Source organism: Mustela nigripes, chromosome 1 (assembly GCF_022355385.1).
Source record: "Mustela nigripes isolate SB6536 chromosome 1, MUSNIG.SB6536, whole genome shotgun sequence".
NCBI lineage: Eukaryota > Metazoa > Chordata > Mammalia > Carnivora > Mustelidae > Mustela > Mustela nigripes.
This window is the reverse complement of record NC_081557.1, coordinates 192441623-192463590: the sequence shown is the minus strand read 5'-3', so window position 1 is coordinate 192463590 and position 21968 is coordinate 192441623. Positions and strand designations below refer to the sequence as shown.

Genomic DNA, 21968 nt, shown 5'->3' with positions numbered 1-21968 from the left:
GCCTTCGGCTCAGGTCATGATCTCGGGGGCCTGGGATCGAGTCCCGCATCGGGCTCTCTGCTCAGCAGGGAGCCTGCTTCCCTCTCTCTCTCTGCCTGCCTCTCCATCTACTTGTGATTTCTCTCTGTCAAATAAATAAATAAAATCTTTAAAAAAAAAAAAAGAAATAGTAAAGACTAAGTGTCCTGAAACAACCTGCAAAGTCAATGTTATAGAATGTAACCATTGTCTCTTTTGTTTGATATCAAAATAAGAAAGCAAATGCCTTCTTGGGAAATAGATAAGGGGAGATAATTTCTCTCTTCCCAAATATATGTTATTTATGGTTGGAAAAGACTAATGTGATAAAAGTACATGATAGTGAAGACAGCCTTTTAATCTCAGCCTGCCACTGTTTTGAAAGGACCATCATCCCCCGTCCCCAACTCATTACTTTGCTCATATGTTTGCAATAACAAATCCTCCAAGAAGTCATTGTTTGAAACAGCATTTCAATGCAATTTAAGCACTACCATTGAAAAATATTATATATCATGTAAGTAACTTATAGTTACTCTGTCTAGTGAATCCAAAAGGATTTTACAGATGCAAACATAAAAACAAAATTTTAAATCTTTTTTTAAAAAATTAAAAATAAAATGTGAACAGGAAAATATGTTCTGCTTCTTGCTTGGATATTGAGATTTGCAAGATTGTGTGTTCATACTAAAAAAAGATAAAAATCTAAGTAATAAAAATAAAATAAACTATAGTTTTTAAAAATTATTTTATTTGAATTCCAGTGTAGTTAACATACAGTGTTATATTAGTTTCAGGTGTATAATACAGTGATTCAACAATTCCACATATTACTCAGTGTTCATCAAGATAAGTGTGCTTTTAATCTCCATCACCTATTTCACCCATTCCCTCACCTACTTCACCTCTGGCACCAGTTTGTTCTCTATAGCTCAGAGCTGTTTCTTGGTTTTCCTTTCTCTTTCTTTCCCCTATAATCATTTGTTTTGCTTCTTATATTCCACATATGAGTGAAATAATGCAGCATTTATCTTTCTCTGGCTGGTTTATCCTTAAAATGATGAGAAATGTGAGAACTCAAAGAAATCTAAATCAAATAAATTCCAGAAAGTGAAAAGCACTTCATATGAGAGCTTCTTTAGTAATGGTGGAACTCTAGGCAAATGACAAGTCCACTATGATGAAGGAAGGTGAACATAGCTGAATGTTTAAGGAACTTTCAGTATCTGCCTCTGGGCTGCCATGACAGATCAAAATCCCACAGTCTCAGACACAAAGTGAATTTGCACCCACTTCTTGCTCATAAGTGTTCACTAAATATTCATTGGAAATATACCAAAAGCTGGGACAGAAAAAGAGAATTGAGTGGTTTCCTGCGTTATAGAGACTCAATCAATCAAATGCAAGTAGCCATTCTCAGAATGCATCTGGGCAGAGCAGGAGAGCTGAAGAAATTCAATTAGAGAAACTCCAGATTTTCTGGAAAAAAAAAAAATCTGAGAGTGAGGTAGTAGTGCTAAGAAAAGTATTCTAGGATTCCCATGAACTCCTGCACTCTGAAGTCCAAGAGTCTGAAGGCTAAAAGGAGTCCAAGTACATGGAGCCGCTAGATAGCAAAGAGACTACCGCAGTGACACAAACCTGGAAATTATTCTGAAAAACAGGGAGAAATGTTGGACAGTTCTGCAAACTGGCAATTTGGCTGTTCAGTTTTTTTTTTTTTTTTAATTTAAATTCAATTAGTCAATATGTAATACATCATTACTTTCAGATACAGAGTTCAGTAATTCATCAGTGACATATAACACCCAGTGTTCATCTAGAATCTCCTCAGTTCCTCAGTGCTCACTTCCCTAGCATGGTGGGGGGAAAGTCCCAGTTCCACCAATGAGATATCCAAGGTCACGGCAAGGACCGCTTTCTGTTTAGGACATAGAAATCTGCAATTTTGCTTTTAACTAACAATTGTAAAAGCCAGTAAGAAACAAAATTATATATTTTCTTGAAACTATCAAAGACCTGAAGTCATAAGGCAACTAAGTAAATCATTATCATGGAGAAAGTTCTAATTATCATATGAAATGTCCTTGACTTTCCATCATACAATTTCTATTTGTGTGAAAAACACATCCATGTTTAGCTTTGCACAGTGGCAGTATTGTAGCCAATGGGGTTTATCTGAGGCGCGATTATTGCTAATTGAAAAACACATCCATGTTTTACCCTCTTCTCTCTCAACTGTGAAGCATTAATCCTTTCTGCCGGCAACCCTATAATACCATACAGCTACTATTTTATTTCCCTGCTCCTTATATGTGAGAGACTTCTCAAAATACATATTGGGGTAAAAATAGTATTTTAAGGAAATCAGTTTATCTGTAGTGACTAAATTGCAGAAGTGAAAGAAAGAAAGAAAGAAAGATCAAAGAGCTAGGAGTTATTCCATGACCTGAACCACGCCTCTAGAGAAAGGAAGACTATGAAGATTCTTGAGCAAAATTTCCCAATAAACTAGAGCAGATATGCACTATTATTTAGATTATTACATCACAGATATTAGATCAGTTGATATAATTACTTAAAATATCCTTTTTCATGGGGTGTCTGTGTGGTGCAGTTGGGTAAGTGTCTGCCTTTGGCTCAGATCATAATCCCAGGGTCCTGGGATCAAATGCTACATCTTTGGAAAATTATAATGTTTTGATGTAGGTTCATCAGTTATAACAAATGTATCATTCTCGTGGGGACACGGATAATGCGGGAGGATAGTCATGTAAGGGGCAGAGGATATATGAAAACTCAATACCTTACACTTGGTTTTCCTGTGAACCTAAAACTGACCTAAAAATAAAATCCATTAAAAATAATAATAACTAAAATTTTTAAAAGAGATGAGTAAAGAACTCCTTAGAGTAATTTGTGTTCATTTTATGTCACACATAATGTCATTTGATGAAGAGAAAAGTCATTTAACACCCACCTTACTGATTATTGGAAGAACCTGTTTCCTTGCTACACTGTCCTCTCCACAAATTTCCCTGATTTTTTTTTTTTTTTAATAATGTGGTTTTTGGCTTCCCCAAGTGATTTGACAGAGAGAGTAATAAGGAAATACATTGCTTTTAATGAGCTAATAATAATCATTTCTAACATAATCCATTGATCACACAGACCAATCTTGATATAGAAAAGAATGAACTATACATTCTTTTCTATGTTCTTTTTTATGGTTGTGAATACTAAGAAGTCCAGATCACTGGGGATCATCTTGGATCTGGCTACCCCAGCAAAATTTAGCAAATACCATATAAAAGCATATTTTTAAAATTTTTCTTGCTATTCACATGGTTCTACTGTCAGATGCCAAGAAATATCCCTGTTTATTTTGCACAGAATTGTTAGGATTTATTTTACAGTTTTATTGAGATACAATTGACTTATTTCACTTACATAAGGCTCTCAAGATCCATCCAGGTGATCACAAATGGCAAGATATCCTTCCTTCCTCTTTCTTTCTTTCTTTTTTTTTTCTTTCTTTCTTTTGTTAATGGCTGAGTACTATTTGTGTGTGTGTGCATATCAGAGTAAAATTACCTCACATCTGTTAGAATAGTTACCATCAAAAGAATAAGAAACAACACATGCTGTGGAGAAAATGTGGAGAAGAGGGGACATTCTTGCACTGTTGTGGTATTTCAAACCGGTACAGCTACTATGGAAAACTTTTTGAAAGTTCCTCAAAAAATAAAAAAAAATAAAAAAAATAAAAATGAAACTATCATTTGATCTAGTAATTCTACTCTTGAAAATTTATCTGAAGGAAATGAAAGCACTGTGTTGAAGAAGTATCTGCACTCCCATGTTCACTGAAGCATGATATACAATATCTAAGACATGGGTATCTATTGATAGATGAATGGATTCAAGTGTTTTTAATCAATTTTTTTATTTTTAGATTTTATTTATTTAGCAGGAGGAAGGGCAGTGGGGAGGGAGAAACAGATCACCTGCTGAGCAAGGAGCAGGTCATGGGGCTCAATCCCAGGACCCTGGGATCATGACTTGAACCTAAAGCAGATGCTTAACCGACTGAGCCACTCAGGCACCCCTACTCAATGTATTTTGGAGATAAGTCACCTTGAAAGAATTTTGTGTTTATCGTTTTACATTGTATAATAATAGAAAATCTCCTACTTGCCTTTAAATTCTGTTTTGTTTCTTAAAAATTGACTGTATATTTTCTTGATAATACATTCCTTTATTAACAAAACTATTGATAAATCTTCTTCAATTGTAAAAGATTATTTTGTCTAACATTTTTTGTATTTAGAATAATTATAGATACTTACTAATTCACATTATAAATGCATTTTGACATTTCATTTTAAACCCACGTTGGAACAAAGTTTTAGTTTAAGAAAGAGCACCTATGGTGTTAATCCACACTAATGATGCACAATTTTCTGATAAGCACCATTAATGAATCTTAATGTCATTAAGTTTATAGTGAAATTCTGACTTAATTATATAACTTGACAAATGAACCTTACAGGACACTAAACAAAATTTCTAGTTAAGACAGCCTTAATGTCTGCATCTGAAAACAAATGTTATACAACATATAATAATTAAATGCATACTATTTGAAGTCCTTATAATTGATATCCAAGAGAATAGTTATATTTAAAAAGATCTCACTAGGGAAGGAAGCTTTGATAAAGATTTCATGTGTAATTTTAGGTTACTTTTAAATGAAATAAGACTCCTAATTTTCAGGTTTGTGTTTCTGAAACAATAAATATTGCTCACTTGTGAACTTGTGTTAACAATCTCATTCATAATCAACAGTGTGGCAGATAATATGTTTGAGAAGATCATCTGTGACCTGATCAGTTGAGAAAACATTAGACAGTTTGAAACTTAATGGTCCTTTTTGATATTTACAATCACTTAGATGGCGCCACATATATCAGATACTTGATGTCTTCCAATGCAGGGAGTGGCCAACAAAGATTTGGTCTGCATTCTGCTCATGATTTGAATATCTTGTCAATCATTCCTGTGTATGACAAACCAACTTTTAGTTATCCTTACCTAGAATCCTTCTCTGACTTACATATAAACACAAAACGTTAAGTGCATGATTTTAACAGAAAGAGTTATCCAGGAAATCAATTCCTTTATAAATTAAGGGAACATTACCCATTCTTTGGTTGGGAATGTTACCAAATATTGTTCACCACTTACTTATATCACAGATCACCCTATTCAGGGTATTTGAATTAACAGGAAAACCTTTCTCTGTTGGTCTGCTTTGTAGCTTTTACATTTAGATCCATATGTGGATCTAAGCACCTGACTACTTTATTATTTATGTTTTTCGGTCTAGATATTTATGCACTGAAATATAACTTATTTCCCTTTTATTTGTCCCCCATGATAAAACTGGGGCACTGCCATGATTTTTAAGAATATAGTTGCAGTTAGTGGCACCTGGGTGGCTCAGTCAAAGCCTTTGCCTTTGGCTCAGGTCATGATCCCAGGGTCCTGGGATTGAGCCCTGCATTGGGCTCTCTGCTCAGCAGGGAGCCTCCTTCCCCCTCTCTCTCTACCTGCCTCTCTGCCTACTTGTGATCTCTGTCTGTCAAATAAATAAATAAAATCCTTAAAATATTTTTGTAAAAAAATAAAAAGAATATAGTAGCAGTTAGAGTATAACCTCTGTGCATTTAATTTAAGTGAAGTAAAAGGAAAACTATTATTGTTGTAAGGAGATGTTGGGTCTGATAGGATTGAGAACTAATTTGAAAGTGGTTTTCATGCAGTATGGAACTAGTACAAGCTCTTTTCTGGGAAATGTTAGTTAGAGCAAATTAATGCTACTGTGTTGAATTTTCTTGTCTTCTGATTTAAAAAATATATATATATATTTACTATACAAATAAATATATTCAAATATATATATGTATATATATACATATATATATATTTACTATACAAAATGCACCAAATTGCTGTTTTGCTTTTTTTAAAAATTATTTATTTATTTATTTATTTGACAGACAGAGATCACAAGTAGGCAGAGAGGCAGGCAGAAAGAGAGAGAGGAGGAAGCAGGCTCCCCATAGAGGAGAGAGCCTGATATGGGGTTTGATTCCAGGATCCTGGGATCATGACCAGAGCCGAAGGCAAAGGCTTTAACCCACGGAGCCACCCAGTTGCCCCTGTTTTGCTATTTTTAATTTCTTAGTTTGGCCTACAAGATTTAGTTAAAACATAGGACAAAAAAATTTTCTCTTCCTTTTTTTTTTTTTTTTTTTTTTGTATATTGTAAGCTCAAATCATCACATGCCAATCCTCCCCAGTTTTCCAGTTTCTTACTCACTCTGATTGCCCATCAATACTAATAACAAAATGTTTTTTTTTTTCTATGCAGAGCTTTCCATCCCCATATTCAAACTTAATTCAAATCTCTTCTCAGAAAATAAGCCAATTTATTTTTAAAATATTTATTTTTAAAATATTAAAACAACATTCCATCATATAAAATTGCCTTATTATTTTGCAAATAAGACAAATCTGGACCTCTAAAGAATCAAAGAGTAAATGCATAGCAGGTCAACTAATCCTTGCTATTCAAACTGTGGCCCTTAGACCAAGACCCTGGCATTACCTGAAATGAATTACTTATTAGAAATGAAGAATCTTAGGAGGCCTAGGTGGTTCAGTAGGTTGTGGGTCTGCCTTCTGCTCAGGTCGTGATACTAGGGTCCCAAGATCTAGTTCCACATCCAGCTCCTTGCTCAATGGGGAGCCTGATTTTTCCTCTGCTTGTTGCTCCTCTTGCTTGTGTTCTCTCCTCTTTCTCTCTCTGACAAATAAATAAAGAAAATTTATTTAAAAAAAAAAGGGAATATAAAATCTCAAGTCCCACCCCAGAACTACTAAATCACAAAAAGCATTTTAACAAGACACCTCGATTACATGTATCACATTAATACTTTAATCCAGTCCAGTTGTTCCAGTCTATTTTAATCAATTTGCTTATAAACCCTATATGCACAGAGATTCACAAATTTCTCCAGGACCACCAGTATCTTTTACATAGACTTTAACATACAGGTATTAAATTGAAAAGCTATTATAAACATTATCAATAGCATTATCACTTTTCAATAATAGAAAGTGCTTTAAAATGGACTCTATTAATGTCTTTTGACAATATTTAATTTATATCTAATTTGCTTACTTAAATTTTAGGTTGTAGTGATGGTTAGATAATCATAATCATAATAATTGGATTTCTTTTTCTTAGATTCTGATAATTACCAGCTCACTTAAGAATGTTTCTTTTAAACTTTCTTTTCCTTTTTTTTTTCCCTTAAAGATATTATTCATTTATTCTACAGAGAGAGAGATCACAAGCAGAGGAAGTGGGAGGAGATACAGGCTCCCCACTGAGCAGGGAGCCTAATGTGGGATTTGATTCCAGGACCCTGGAATCATGACCTGATCTGAAGCCAAACACTTAACCAACTGAGCCACCCAGGCATCCCAAGGATGTTTCTTTTTGGAACAGAATGAAATTTATGAATTTTTCATTAAATCAATTAAAATCAACAAAAATTTGGTAAATTCTAATGAATTCTTATAATTTTGCAACAAACATTCTCTAGATTTAAATTTTTTTTCAATGTGTATTTGGTTGTTTATATCATCATAATATAGAGAATATTAAAGTTGTGCTGGTAAGGTTGTATTCATTACTGAAGAAGTTTTAGAATATAAGTGAGGATCAGTGGGGTGAGGTCCGGAGCCGACGACCAAGAAAGAATTCTTGAGACATCTTTGGTGCAAAATGGTGGCTTATTAAAGTACGGGGACAGTACCCATGGGCAGAGAGAGCTGTTGCCCTGGGATTGTGAAGGGTGGCAGGTTACTACCAGGAGGTTGGGGAAGGTAAGGAAAAGGGAGGTTTCAATAGAACTTTCATATGCTAAAAAGGACCTATAAGATACCAGATGCCAGAGGTCTTGCCATTGTCAAGATCCTTTTTTCCCCTCTAGTAAGGTATTAACATTAAGATAGGTGGGAGATTTCTAAAGAATGTCGTGTATATCCAACCCAGGAGTTGGGGTGGGAGAAAGCTGCTGTGTGTCAGCTTTTGCTTTGTCCTCAGCCAGCCTTCTGTTCCCTCATCATTACCACTAGATGAATTACAGACCTCATCATTACCACTAGATGAATTACATACCTGTAAGGCCTACTTTTGTGTTAAAAGAATAATGAGACATCTCTTTTGCTGTAAATGAATGTAATAATTTAGAATAATTACTCAGATTAGAGTAGCTTGAGTATACACATCTGAAAAAGTGCTTTTTTGGTATATATATATATATTATATATATATAATATATATATTAATAGGATGTTAACATGACTTCACATTCCTTTTGAACTGTATAATTTTGTTTTTGGTGACATTTGGGAAGTAGTAAATTGAAAATCAAATAGTGACAAGAGAGCTTAAAGTACCAGGAAAGTACTCATCTCTATTTAAAAAAAAATCAATTCTATTTAGTATCAAGAGAAGCTGAACTGCAACTACTCTCAGTTTAGTTCATTAAAAATACAGTGAAAATTCAACTATTAGTTTTATGTAGCAAAGAAGACCAAAGAAACAAAATGAAAACTGATGGGTCCATAATCAAAGGAACGAGACTGATACAAAGCGAAGGTCAAGCAAAGCTTTATTTCGTGCCAAGTTCGGGAATCAAACCAACCAGTCAGGGTCGCTTCTTACAGAGAGGACAACCCTCCTCTGCCTTGCCGACTAACTTTTATAGAACAAAGGCCATGTGGTTGAGCCTGGCCACACACAGGTGGCCAATGAGATTGTAACACACAGAGAAAGCTGCACAGTCATGCTTAATCACACACGGGTGGCCAATTGAATTACAATTCATCCCATAGTAGCTATTTGAACTAGTCTATCACCTTGGTCAGAATTGGCACCCAAAAGGCGGGGGCCATATTCATTGGTAGCTAGGGAGACAGGATGCATGCTTTACTGATTGGATGTCTCCACCTGGCCTGACTCATCCCTGCAGTCAGGCTCTGTTACCTCCACCTGACCTGACCCACCCTTGTATTTGGGCTCTGTTATCAGGGACTGGTCCACCATATTCTACTGGTTTCCTGGACTTGCTTTTAAGGAAGTTCCCGGGGCAGGGGGTGTCAGGGTCAGTTTAAGGTTTACTGCACAAACAACAAAATCACTGTTTAAACAGATGGAATAGCTCTCGCTAAATAGGTCCCACAAAAACTGTAATATTTTTATTTTTTTGGTTATAAAGGTTTTGTGCTCCATATCACTCAGCATCAGGGAAATACAAATCAAAACCACAATGCGATATCACCTCACACCAGTCAGAATGGCTAAAATCAACAAGTCAGGAAATGACAGATGCTGGCGAGGATGCGGAGAAAGGGGAACCCTCCTACACTGTTGGTGGGAATACAAGCTGGTGCAACCTCTCTGGAAAACAGCATGGAGGTTCCTCAAAATGTTGAAAATAGAACTGCCCTATGACCCAGCAATTGCACTATTGGGTATTTACCCTAAAGATACAAACGTAGTGATCCAAAGGGGCACGTGTACTCGAATGTTTATAGCAGCAATGTCCACAATAGCCAAACTATGGAAAGAACCTAGATGTCCATCAACAGATGAATGGATCAAGAAGACGTGGTATATATACACAATGGAATACTATGCAGCCATCAAAAGAAATGAAATCTTGCCATTTGCGACAACATGGATGGAACTAGAGCGTATCATGCTTAGTGAAATAAGTCAAGCAGAGAAAGACAACTATCATATGATCTCCCTGATATGAGGAAATGGTGATGCAACATGGGGGCTTAAGTGGGTAGGAGAAGAATCAATGAAAGAAGATGGGATTGGGAGGGAGACAAACCATAAGTGACTCTTAATCTCACAAAACAAACTGAGGGTTGCTGGGGGGAGGGGGTTTGGGAGAAGGGGGTGGTATTATGGACATTGGGGAGGGTATGTGTTTTGGTGAGTGCTGTGAAGTGTGTAAACCTGGTGATTCACAGACCTGTACCCCTGGGGATAAAAATATATGTTTATAAAAAATAAAAAATTATATTAAAAAGAAAAATAAAAAATAAAAATAAAAAATAAAAATAAAAAAAATAAATAAAGGTTTTGGGGATATGCTTTCTCACAAAACAAAACAAAAACACAACCCTCTTGTTTGAAGCATAATTTTTCTTAAGGGTTATTTTTGCGATAATATTTTTTCTATTCTAGAATTTTCTCTAGAAATGAACTGAATCACCTTTTGAAACCAAAATAAAGTAACAATAACCAAAGAAAAGCTAAATTAGCTCTTACATTTTTTTTTAAAGTTTGTCTAAGTCATGGTTCCCAAGGGGCAAGGAAGTAATTGTTTGGGGCTTAAAAGTTCTTTTTTAAGAATTTATGCTCTGAAGGCATAAACAAAATTGTTATTCCAATGAATAAATACCAAACCAAATAGAGTTATCAACAATATTCATATTATATAAATAGACCAAAGATTTAATTGAAAATATACATAAACCATATTATAATTGTGTGGAAGCATTTCTAAGGAAATGTATAATAACATATGATTGCATTTAAAAAAATCATACTAAAAAACAGACCACTATCTGTTATTTTTTGTATTCACTTATAGTACCACACCTTTTGCTGCTACATTTCTATTTCCACATCTTTGCTGATGGCATGGCCACTGAATGACCCATAATAGCTACATATTACTTTTAAAGTACATGCCCAAAATTAAAACTATTAAAGTTTAATAGGTGTTCATATGATAGAAGATTCATTGACATCATTAAAATCAATATTCTGAGGCACATTATACCAAATACATATTAAATAATTACTAAAGGCAAAGACTCTGGTGTCAGTTTTGCCTAATGACAGTTTTTTTTTTTTAAATGATCAAGTTATCTCAATTTATAAAATAAGATTACATCATGGATTTTGACCTCATAAAATAGTGTTTTTATCACATAAAGCCCTCATTATGGTGTCTAGAAAAATAGAAATCACTCAGATGTTAGCTATATTTCAAGTTATAGTTCCAATTTTACAGACCTCATTATTAATCTGCTAATAACTGATTTTTAAAACAGCCTTTTTAATCTTAAATTCACATATATTAGAATCAAATAGATTGATAAATAAGGCAGGGCATGGAACTACACTGGGCAGGGAGATCCCAAGACCATGCATAGCTACACAATTGCAAACAGTTTCTAAGAGAAACAGCTGTACTCACATAATGGTTAATTACAATAAAATGATGTGAATTAAAACTAATGAAGATAAAGATACACGGGATAAATTCCAAGAGAATCAAGATACCAACAACCAGGTGTCTTATTCTAGTAGATTCATATTGAAGCATTTACTCCTTCCAACAACTCTGTATGACTACATGTGCTGGATGTATTGCCAACCAGAAAAGTTCACCTAAGCCATGGTGTCTAGAACATTTATCAGGGTCAGACATGTAGCCATATATCACATGCATGACTGATTTCAGCTTGACCCATTCCAGCATGCCAGAGCTAAAACAGGAATTTACTCTAAGTCACAATATAGCATTAACTCTAAGTCACAATTTAGTATTAACTCTGAGATCAAATTTGTATGTCTCAGCCCAAGTCCTCACACATATGAAAAAGATCCTATCAGGCACAATATTCAAGGGCTTAGAGTTGGTCACCCAGAGTCAGCAAAGAACAGCCCTGAAGAAGGCTATTCATGGTGATATACAGGTTTTGAGCACCTCAAGTCTGACGAGTTAATCGTTTCCTGCACAAAGCTTTCATAAAAGACGGTAAAGTGGGAAAGAAGAAATATTTGAGGAGATAATGATAGAGTCTGTTTTTGATGATGGACATATATTCATGGTTTCAAGGAGTTCAGTACACCTCAAGCAAGACGAAGGCAAAGAAAATTGGGTTTAGACATAAGAAGGGAAAACTTCTGAAAGCCAAAGACAGAGAGACTCTAAAAATGGATGGGGAAGGGCATATTAAATTCAGAAATCAATAATAAAAAAAAGTATTACTGACATCTGATCTGAAGCAATGGGAACTAGAGAAATGAATCATACCTTCAAAGAAATAAAAGTGAAAAATATAAAATTATATAACATAGAAGAATGTCATTCAAAAATAAAAATAATGAAATACATTTTCCAAAGAAACAAAAGTTGAGAGGATTTAAAGAGATCTATACTACAAGAGGTGTAACATATACTTCCATTTATACAAAATACAAAAACTGGGGTACCTGGGTGGCTCAGGCTATTAAGTGTCCCACTCTTGATTTCAGCCCCCAGTCAGGACTTCAGGTCATGAGATCAAGCTCTGCATTGAACTTTGTGCTGGACCTGAAGCCTGTATAAGATTCTCTTTCTTTCCCTCTGAGTCTTGCTTCATCCCCTGCTCTTTCTCTCTCTAAAAAATAAATACATACAAAATACAAAATTGGCACAAATGTCATACTTAAAAATACACAAGATCATGTAAGTATAAATATATGCAGAAAGTTATCATATTAATAACAGGAAAAAATGAGGGGAGGACAATTTGGAAAGAGAAAGAGTACTTGGGGATTCTGGAGCACTGACATTGCTCTATTCTACATTCTAAGTTGTAAAATAGACTGTCTAATTCATAATATTTTATCAATATATTCATTATGTTCATGTATATGTCTGCATACATGTTATGACCTATAATAGAATAGAAATTTTATTTGTGAGAGGTCTATTATTTATGAAAAAACTAATATCAAAAAGACTATACATCGATTATTGATTTATTTAAATTGTTCAATTTATTTCAAGGGAATTGAAGAAACATAATATCAGAGAAAATGATAGCACTTGTATATTTGTGTGGGCTTTTTGTTTTGTTATTTTTCAAGTATTGCCTTTTATTGATAAAGATGTAAGGGGAAATTATATTGACATGATAATGTGAACTCAGATATCTTATTGCCTCCTCAAAAAAACTTTAAAACCAGCTGATGTAATATTAAAAATAATATATCACTTGGATCTATATAGTTTACTTTAGGACTTCACATACATACCATAATTCTTCAGGAATCTCAAAAAATAGTATGTACTGCAGAAAGGAGCAGACAATGAATGAGCCAAGATGACGGGATTACTAAAATTTCTAAGCTAGAATGTGCCATCCGAAGGCAAAAAGCTAATCGTGAAGCAGGTGTGCCACATACTATTTGGAATCCATTTCTTACATGCTGTTTGCCAGAATTTGAAATCAGCAGCGCTGTGGGACTATAAAGTTCATGTCCATTGTCCACAGCTATGGCAAAGAGAAGCTGGACCCAAAGTTAGGGTTATGCACTTGATGCAACAGGTAGGATCAGCTAAAATGAAGGTGTATACTGCCAGAAAACTCCATATTTTAAGGTTTTCCCCAGCAAAGGTGCGAAAGAGAGAGAGAAAAAAAATAAAAAGGTTTCAGAGAAAAAACTGAGAGTGCTTACAGCCTAGCCAACTCCCTTAAAATTCAAACTTTTTAACTAAGAATTGTGAAATAACATAACAATGAAACCATTTTTTAACCATTTCTGCACCAATTCCAGAGAACTGTAAAAAGGGAAGTTTTATAACATTTTGATACATTTTGTGGTAAGAATTCAAATTTTTAAGGAATTTATTAGCCAATTTTACACAGTTTTCTTTCTAGATTAAGTTTAAAATAAACTTTCAAAACGCCATTAATACCATCTAGGATTTTAATTAGGGCTGAATTATAGTCACAGTTCAACTAAGAATTGAAGTATCATTTTTAAAATACTGAGTTTTCCTGCAGAGAAACATAGTATATCTCACCATATTTTCAGAAGCAAGTATTTTGAGAAGTCAAATTGATTTAAGAATTATAAAAAAATTCATGTATTAATATATCCAATTCTTCACTTAACATCTCCACTTGTCAAAAGTACATCACTAATGTAAATATTCATATTGTAACTCTTTCTTTGAGTTTCTCCCTCTACCAACATTTCTCATCAGTCTATGGTCACCCTTACTTTTTTCTTCCCACATCACTGCTCACATCTAATGACCAGGGCCTTTGAACAGCCTCGTCACATATAAGGTACTCAACAAATATTTGCTGAATGAATAAATAAATGAAGCCATCTCAGATTCCTATAGCTTTTCCCTCAAGAGTCATCTCAAATTCAGACACTTTATTTCAGATTCATTGTTTCCATAAAGTATTAGATTATGAATTTAGACATAAAATACAGATGATGTTATCCCACTGCTTAAACCACCCTATAACATCTCTTTTGTATTTGATTTATTAGCTTTGCATGTTCTTAGCATCTTTTAACATATAGAATGCAATCATATGAGTCAAATTACTTTTAATATATAGAATGCAATCATATGAGTCAAATTAAATGTTAAAAATGCTAAATAATGAATATTTGGTCCTATAATATTTCTACCTCATTGTCCACATGCCTTCACAGATTCCTATCAGTCTGTCCATATTTGCTTTATATTTGTACAAGTAAACAAGTACAGATCTGACTCCCTCCTTATTTGCTAACAAAGGTAATCTATATATATACTATTCAGGACTTCCTTTTTCTTTCACTTATAAATAATTTAAAAAGTCCTCCTATTTCAGAATGTAAAGACATTTGTTAGCCATTTTGGACTTACAAAATTTTCCACTGTTTGCATGTGTAAACCTTTATTTAATGCACATAATTGCTTGGATTTTACTACTTTACCATTACATACAGGTTATAAGGAATAGTACTCATGCAGGTATAATGCATCATAATATATAATAAATCCTCTGAAGCAAGAATTTTTGTTTAAAGGTACATAATTTTGTAACTGATCAGATTATACACACACACACACACATATACAGTATATATACGATATGAGATATACATATATATTATTCTTATCCATAGCTGTTGTATCAATTTGTACTCCTACCAATATAATTTTCCCCCTGATCTCTCAAAAATACATTGTCTTTAACACCCTGGGCAAGAAATGCTGTCTGCTACCTGGTGAACCTGAATCTACAGCACTGTAAGATAATAAATTTGTGTTGTTTTAAGCTACTGCTTGTGGTAATTTGTTGCTGCGACAATAGAAAACTAATGCACTAAGTGACAAATAATATCAGGAAATCTCATTAGAAGGATATAATGGAAATAAACTACAGCAGGGATTTACATAGTCAGAGACCAGGTCTCCAAAACCTTTGAAGCAGACACATTCTTCAGCCATGTTTTCTTGAGAAGACCTATGACATATGCCCTCTCCCTGCATGTGTATTGATGGTTTTCAAGTGCAGGCAACAGGACTTCCTGTGAGTGTTTTCCACAGTGGGCTTGTTGCTAACTTCTACTTTTGTGCATACTCTAAGATATTCCTTTGTGTAATGTCATTTCACTGTTTAGAACAGAGTGGCAACTATAGTTTAATTATAAATATTTTTAATTGTTAAAAAAGTTAAACTTGCAACCAGACTGATTTTTCCCATAATAATAGAAATATGAAACAAAGTTAACAATAAGCAATAAACTTTTGATCAATTCCTTGTAAAAAATTAAAAAAAAAAAAACTTTTTTTTCCCAAATCAATTTTGACTGTGTGAATTTTCTCATTTTTATTCTTTAAGTTGCCGCTTTATTTCTTCTGATGGATTTCTCCCTGGAATCACTTCTAATTTTGTCTTAATTTGCCTAATGATTTTATTTTTCCCCTCAAGCTATACATTTTCCCTGACTTTTTACACTTCTGCTTTGTTATCTTCCTTCATAAGAGTAATTGTAAACCTTAGTGTGTGTATGTTCATTATCTCATGATAGAAGAGTTGCTTACCACTTGCCCTAAAAAAGTTCTGTATTTGTAACCCTTTGAAATAGAAAAGTTTACTTTCTTTTTTTCAAATTATTCTAGTAATGAGATAACAATGGTGTAACATTTCTTTTATTATAACTCATTATTTAATATATTGGTTTTTATTGGGCTATTTGTTTGCGAGGATTTCCTGTTTGGGATGAAGAATTCAAAACTCTCTATTTTTCTGACCTAGAGACTGATAGCTGCCTATAAATAAGCCATCTCTATGTGCTCTTTAAAGTCCTTCTCGGGTGTTTCTTCATAAAATGCTGATTCTGGAGGACTTTTGCTGACAGCCCTCGAATTCCCCATTTTCTCAGAAACTTCTGCAAAATAGATTTCCTCAATTCACGGTAAACACATTAAATTCAGGACATGCACTTTCCTGACACTGGAGATCCTTTTCTGCCAAGGTCCCTCAATGCTCTCCACTCTGCACGCTTCCTCCCTTCATCTCTCTGGAAATATATTCTACCTCATCTGAACCCATTGAAGTAACATATCTGGTGATTGAAGAGAGATTTCAGTGTTTCCCCTTCGGGTGATTCCTCTATCTGTGGGAAATATGTTTTTGCAGTATATCCCAAGATCTGCTACTTACAGACCAATCAAATAACCTCCACACTGATTCCTGCATGACATCTGTAGAGATTCGATTGATTCCTTACAATCTTTACACTCTAGAACCTGTGTCATATCTGACTCCATGTTTCAGTAAACATGGAGAATATGATTTTGGAAAAAAAATTATTACTTTTTATGATTTCTAGAAGTAGAGGTGAAAGATGATAGTCTTTACAACTACCTTATCATATCAGAACTCCTTAATACAGATGGCCCCAAATTCATGATGTATCAACATAAGATTTTTTGAATTTATGATGGTGCAAAAATGATACACATTTAGTGGACACCATAGTTTGAATTTTTATCTTTTCCCAGGGTAAGGTATTATACAGTCTCTTGATTCTGGGCAGGGGCCTTGAGCCACAGAGCCAAGGCAACCATGGGATCAAGAGGGTAAACAACCAACACACTTAAACCTTTCTGTATCCCTATAACCTTTCTGTTTTTACTTCCAGCAGAGCATTCAATAAATCACATGAGGTTGTCAGCACTTTATTATAAAGCAGGCTTTGTTTTAGATAATTGTGTCCAACTGTAGGCTAATGAAATATTCTGAGCATGTTTAAGGTAGCATAGGCTAAGCTAGGATGTTCAGTAGGTTGGGTGTAGTAAATGTATTTTCAGCTTATAATATTTTTAACTTACGATAGGTTAATCAGGATTTAACCCTATCATATACAGAGGAAGATCTGTATACATTATATCACTTAGATTTGCCTATGGATACTGCTCTCAATCACTTCTGAGACACACACAGATAGTAATAGTTTTAATAGGCATCCATGACAAGTTTTTACTTTTAATTAAATTCTTTTCATGGCTTTACTATTTAGAATAATAGTTGCTATTGTGTGCTGGTAATGTATTTTATTATATATGATGTAACTAACCCCTTTCTATTCTGTGTCTTGATTAGAAATGGCTTTGAAACTTCATCAAATGCATTTTAGCATCTATTTTTTTTAAGATTTTATTTATTTATTTGACAGAGAGAGATCACAAGTAGATGGAGAGGCAGGCAGAGAGAGAGATAGAGGGAAGCAGGCTCCCTGCTGAGCAGAGAGCCCGATGCGGGACTCGATCCTGGGACTCTGAGATCATGACCTGAGCCGAAGGCAGCGGCTTAACCCACTGAGACACCCAGGCGCCCCATTTTAGCATCTATTGATGTGAGTATATGGTAACTCACTTTGTTAGTGAGATGGATTACATTGGTAAATTTCTTGCCTTCTTGGAATAAACCCTAATTTTACATAATATATTTTGATTTTTAATACATTTGATATTATAGAAATAGCAAAGATTCTAAGAAAAATGGTATTGTATATAAATCATGCATTCCCATTGTGTCAGTTTGGGACATCTAGGAGGAAGTCATCAAGACATGCTTATAGATAAACAAGATTTATTGCAGGAAATGCTCTATGAAGGTTAAAGGGGAGGTGATAGGAGCAGGCAGGAAAGCCTTCAGAGTACTCAAGGGGTCTGACACTTGTGAACACGTAGGAAGAATCTTTGACAAAAAATATAGTTCTAAGAAAACTTTGGAGCAGCGGACTTGAGTATTAAGTCAAGTGTGGCCGTTAGAGTCCAGTTTCCTGAAGGAGTAGGCTTACACTAGATTCCCAAGCCATGCTCATCCACTAATAGGAGCAGGCTGGAAGGTGGGGTAAAATGGGAAAATGTGGCCTACAGAAAGATGATGGTGGATTCACAAGGGCAGTAGCTGGGCTCAGTAACCTATGCTCCCTCAGGCAGGCTACATGAGTAGTTTTCTGTGAGTGTCAGACTAATCTCCCTCATTCTTCCACCTTTCCTAAGGCATGTTGCTTTGTGCCTGGCAGATAATAGATTGAAATGAGGCTCATGATGAGCTTAGTTAGGATGGCTGTGAGGACTTTTCTCCCCTGTGACATAGGCAGAAGCTTGGAGATCAGCACCAAAAAGCATCAAGGTCATACTCTATGGCTACCCTCAGGAAGATTTTTATAGGGACAAGTCTATAAACTCCTGTTTGTGAAATTCACATCAGACCTATGGGATAGTTCTTATCTTTCTTCTGCTGTAAATATCTGTAAAGGAGCTTGATATGTCTTCCAAAAGTCTGAAGGAAACAGTGTAGAAAAATCAGATACAGAATGTCTTCATTATGGTCCACTGGAAAGGCAATGCATAGTTTAATAACTACTATATCAACAATCCATTATGGTAGAAATATATTTACTTTCAATTAAATTCTAGGCCTATAATACAGAGAGCAGACCAACTGCCAATTGAGAATTTAATCTCAATTAAATTCTAGGCCTATAATACAGAGAGCAGACCAACTGCCAATACTAAGCTTCAGTGAAACATAAATAATAAAAATAACAACAGCAATAATAATAAAAATAAAGACACATAAATGACCCAGTAGGTAGAAAGAAGTATGGAAAATACATCAACAAGTAAATTAGAATTGCCAGAAGAAAAAGATGACACACAGACAAAATACTTTGAAATAATTTACAGTGATTCATATAATTCTTTCTGGAAATAATATTGTGTTTTCTTATTTTATTTTATTTTATTGTTTTATTATGATTATTTTATTTATTATTGTATATATATATAGCACATTTGAATAATCTTAATCTCTGTTTCATAACAATATTGTCATTGATTCATGACTGGCCTTCTTTTATATATTCATTTTTAAATTATTTTTTAAATCATATTTTTCTAAATGTGAGGAGTCCTCTACATACTACACCTTGTATAATAATTTCTACTGCAAAGGCTGGGCAATAACTTCAATATTTGCTGCTGTATACAATGCTTTCTGCTTATTTTTTATGGATTTTATTTCAGATTTTTTCCACCAACTTCTTTCTACTTTAATACTCTCTCCTCACTCCAGCAGAAAAATCTCATTTACCGCTGAATAAAAATAAATTTATTAAATATGAATCTCTTACACTAGTCCCCTTCTCCCTTCTATTTGATTAGACTTGGTTTAATAAGAAAAATTCTCCCTCCTCTTTTTTCTTTTTCTTTTCTTTTTTTTTTTTTTTTTGGTACTCTTGATAACATTTCTTCCATCATGTCAGGAACTATGTTCCTTATTTTAACCATAATCCCAACATAACTTTACCTTTTACTCACTGGTTATTCCACAGTGATATTTAAATACATTATTACCTCACATCTGTAAGGTTCTGTTTCAACTTCATAATTCTTTAGCTCAGCAGCAAATATTTTTCGATCTTTGTGTTAGGTTTCACAGATACACATATAAATAAAAAAGATGTGGTTCTTGTCCTCATAGAATTTACCATGCAGTAGTAAATTAGACACTAAAATTAATTAAAAATTTGTAAAATATATTTGTACAAAGTGCTAATAAATATTTATGATGTCATAGGAATACATTCAAAAGAAAATTATTGGTAGTCTACAAATAGTCTTTTATGAAGAAGTGCATTAGTTGTTAATTAGACTTGGATCAACTTAGTGTTCAGATGTTGAATGGACTCTGGAACTCTACCAGTTCATACACCTGGAGCAGTGTTGCTACAAAGTATAGACTTTAACAGTGGAAGCATATGTTTTGGAAGGAAACCTGAGAACTCAGGAATAAGCTTCCTTGTGTTTCACCACTGTGCATTCTTTGTCTCAAGTCTTTAGCCGCTGTCAGCATTAGGACTAAGCACTGTGCCACAGGGAATCTCAAAGTCAGCGTGTGGTAGAGTTTTCACCATGAGCTGATGTGCAGGTGCATTCTAGCAACATGGATAGCCTTAATGCTGAACTCCCCCAGTTCCCACCAACCCCTAGACTCCTCCAAACTCAAGTGCAAACATAAATCCAAATAGAAGACAACACTAAGCAATTCTGACAGGCTGGTATATCCTGTTTCAAAACAACTCAGACCCATAGATACAAGATACCATTTTAGTTTGGTTTCAAAGACAATGAAGAGGAATATAATTGTAATTCCACAAATGCCAACAAACTTCTAGACCAGCTATCTGTGTACCATGCCAGTGATACAGATGGAAAATGCTGCAGAAAATGAGGAGGCTGACTTATGGAAGAAGTTGAGGGGTTGAGAAAGAGACAACTGCTAAAAGGACAATTCTTCTGTCTATGAAACTTAACTTAGAAAGATACGCTAATCCACTGAAGTATCTGCAGGCTATGTTTAGCACTTGCTGCAAGTTGTTAACCAATAAGTTATTGTCCTAATAACCTTCAAGTAGAAATTGTACAAATAGAAACCAAACACTGTAAGAAAGTTAATAATCCTAAAAGGAGGCATCCAGCTCTGTCCAGTCTTATTTGGAGAGAAATTCTATGATCTATGCAATTTATGAGTTTAGAAAGGATGAAGATGGGTGAAACAAATTGACTAGAGGGCAAATTATGGGAAAATGCAAGAATGAGGACAACAAGAAGTGTGAAGGAAAAGGCAGCCCCAAATGTGAATGTGTTGTTCCTTTATTGTTTGTTTATTGTTTGCTCAAATATATGATTCAGAAACATGTAATACTTATTCCAAAGCTCTTGTAAAATGTCAAGTTTCTCAAATGTTGTCAAGCTTTTGTGTTTTACAATAGAAGTTCACTGAACTTAAGTTAGTTCTCAAATGAGGTGCTAGTAAAACCAGCATCTGTAAGGCTCATTCAGATAATTCTAATCTCTACTTTAATTGCAGGATAGAAATAATACACACCATGTGGTAAAGGGTCAGCAGGTAAATTGACAACAAAGACAAGTTGATACTCTGAAAATCATTAGGCAGTAGAAGTGGCAAGTTGAACACTGTTTGCAACATTTTTATGTTGCTGTAACTCCTGAGGATGGAATGCTAACTTCTGTGGATGTTCCTTTCATTGTCAAAATGGTTGATGATCAACAGTTGGAGTATTTTTTTCAATGAATATTAAGTTTCATGACTCATATTCTACTTCATGAAAGAAAGCATTTCATAAGATGACCATAACTATAGTAAGTAGATTCAAGGTGACAATGATGAAGAAGTGGAAGAAACAGATGTAGAAGAAGATGAAAATATAAAAGACCATTATTAACATCATCAATATCTGGCAGATTACAAACTGTAGTGACTCTGGCTTTATTTGGTTTAGGAAATAATCTGCAGTGTGAAGGCCTAGAACTCAAATGTTAATAACTTAGTTTTAGATTGTTTAATTTGCTAGGTTTTGAAACTGAATAGTTTATACATATTTTAAAAATAAATTCATTGGATTTAGAGATTTATAGTCCCATTTTGTATGAGATATAATAGGATGCAGAAAAGTAGCTAAT

At 34.3% G+C, this 21968-nt stretch overlaps 1 pseudogene; it reads left to right on the top strand.

Moving 5' to 3' along the window:
* Window positions 1–2156: 2156 nt before the first annotated feature.
* Window positions 2157–2235, top strand: LOC132009037 (U4 spliceosomal RNA; annotated as a pseudogene).
* The last annotated feature ends 19733 nt before the right edge of the window (window positions 2236–21968 follow it).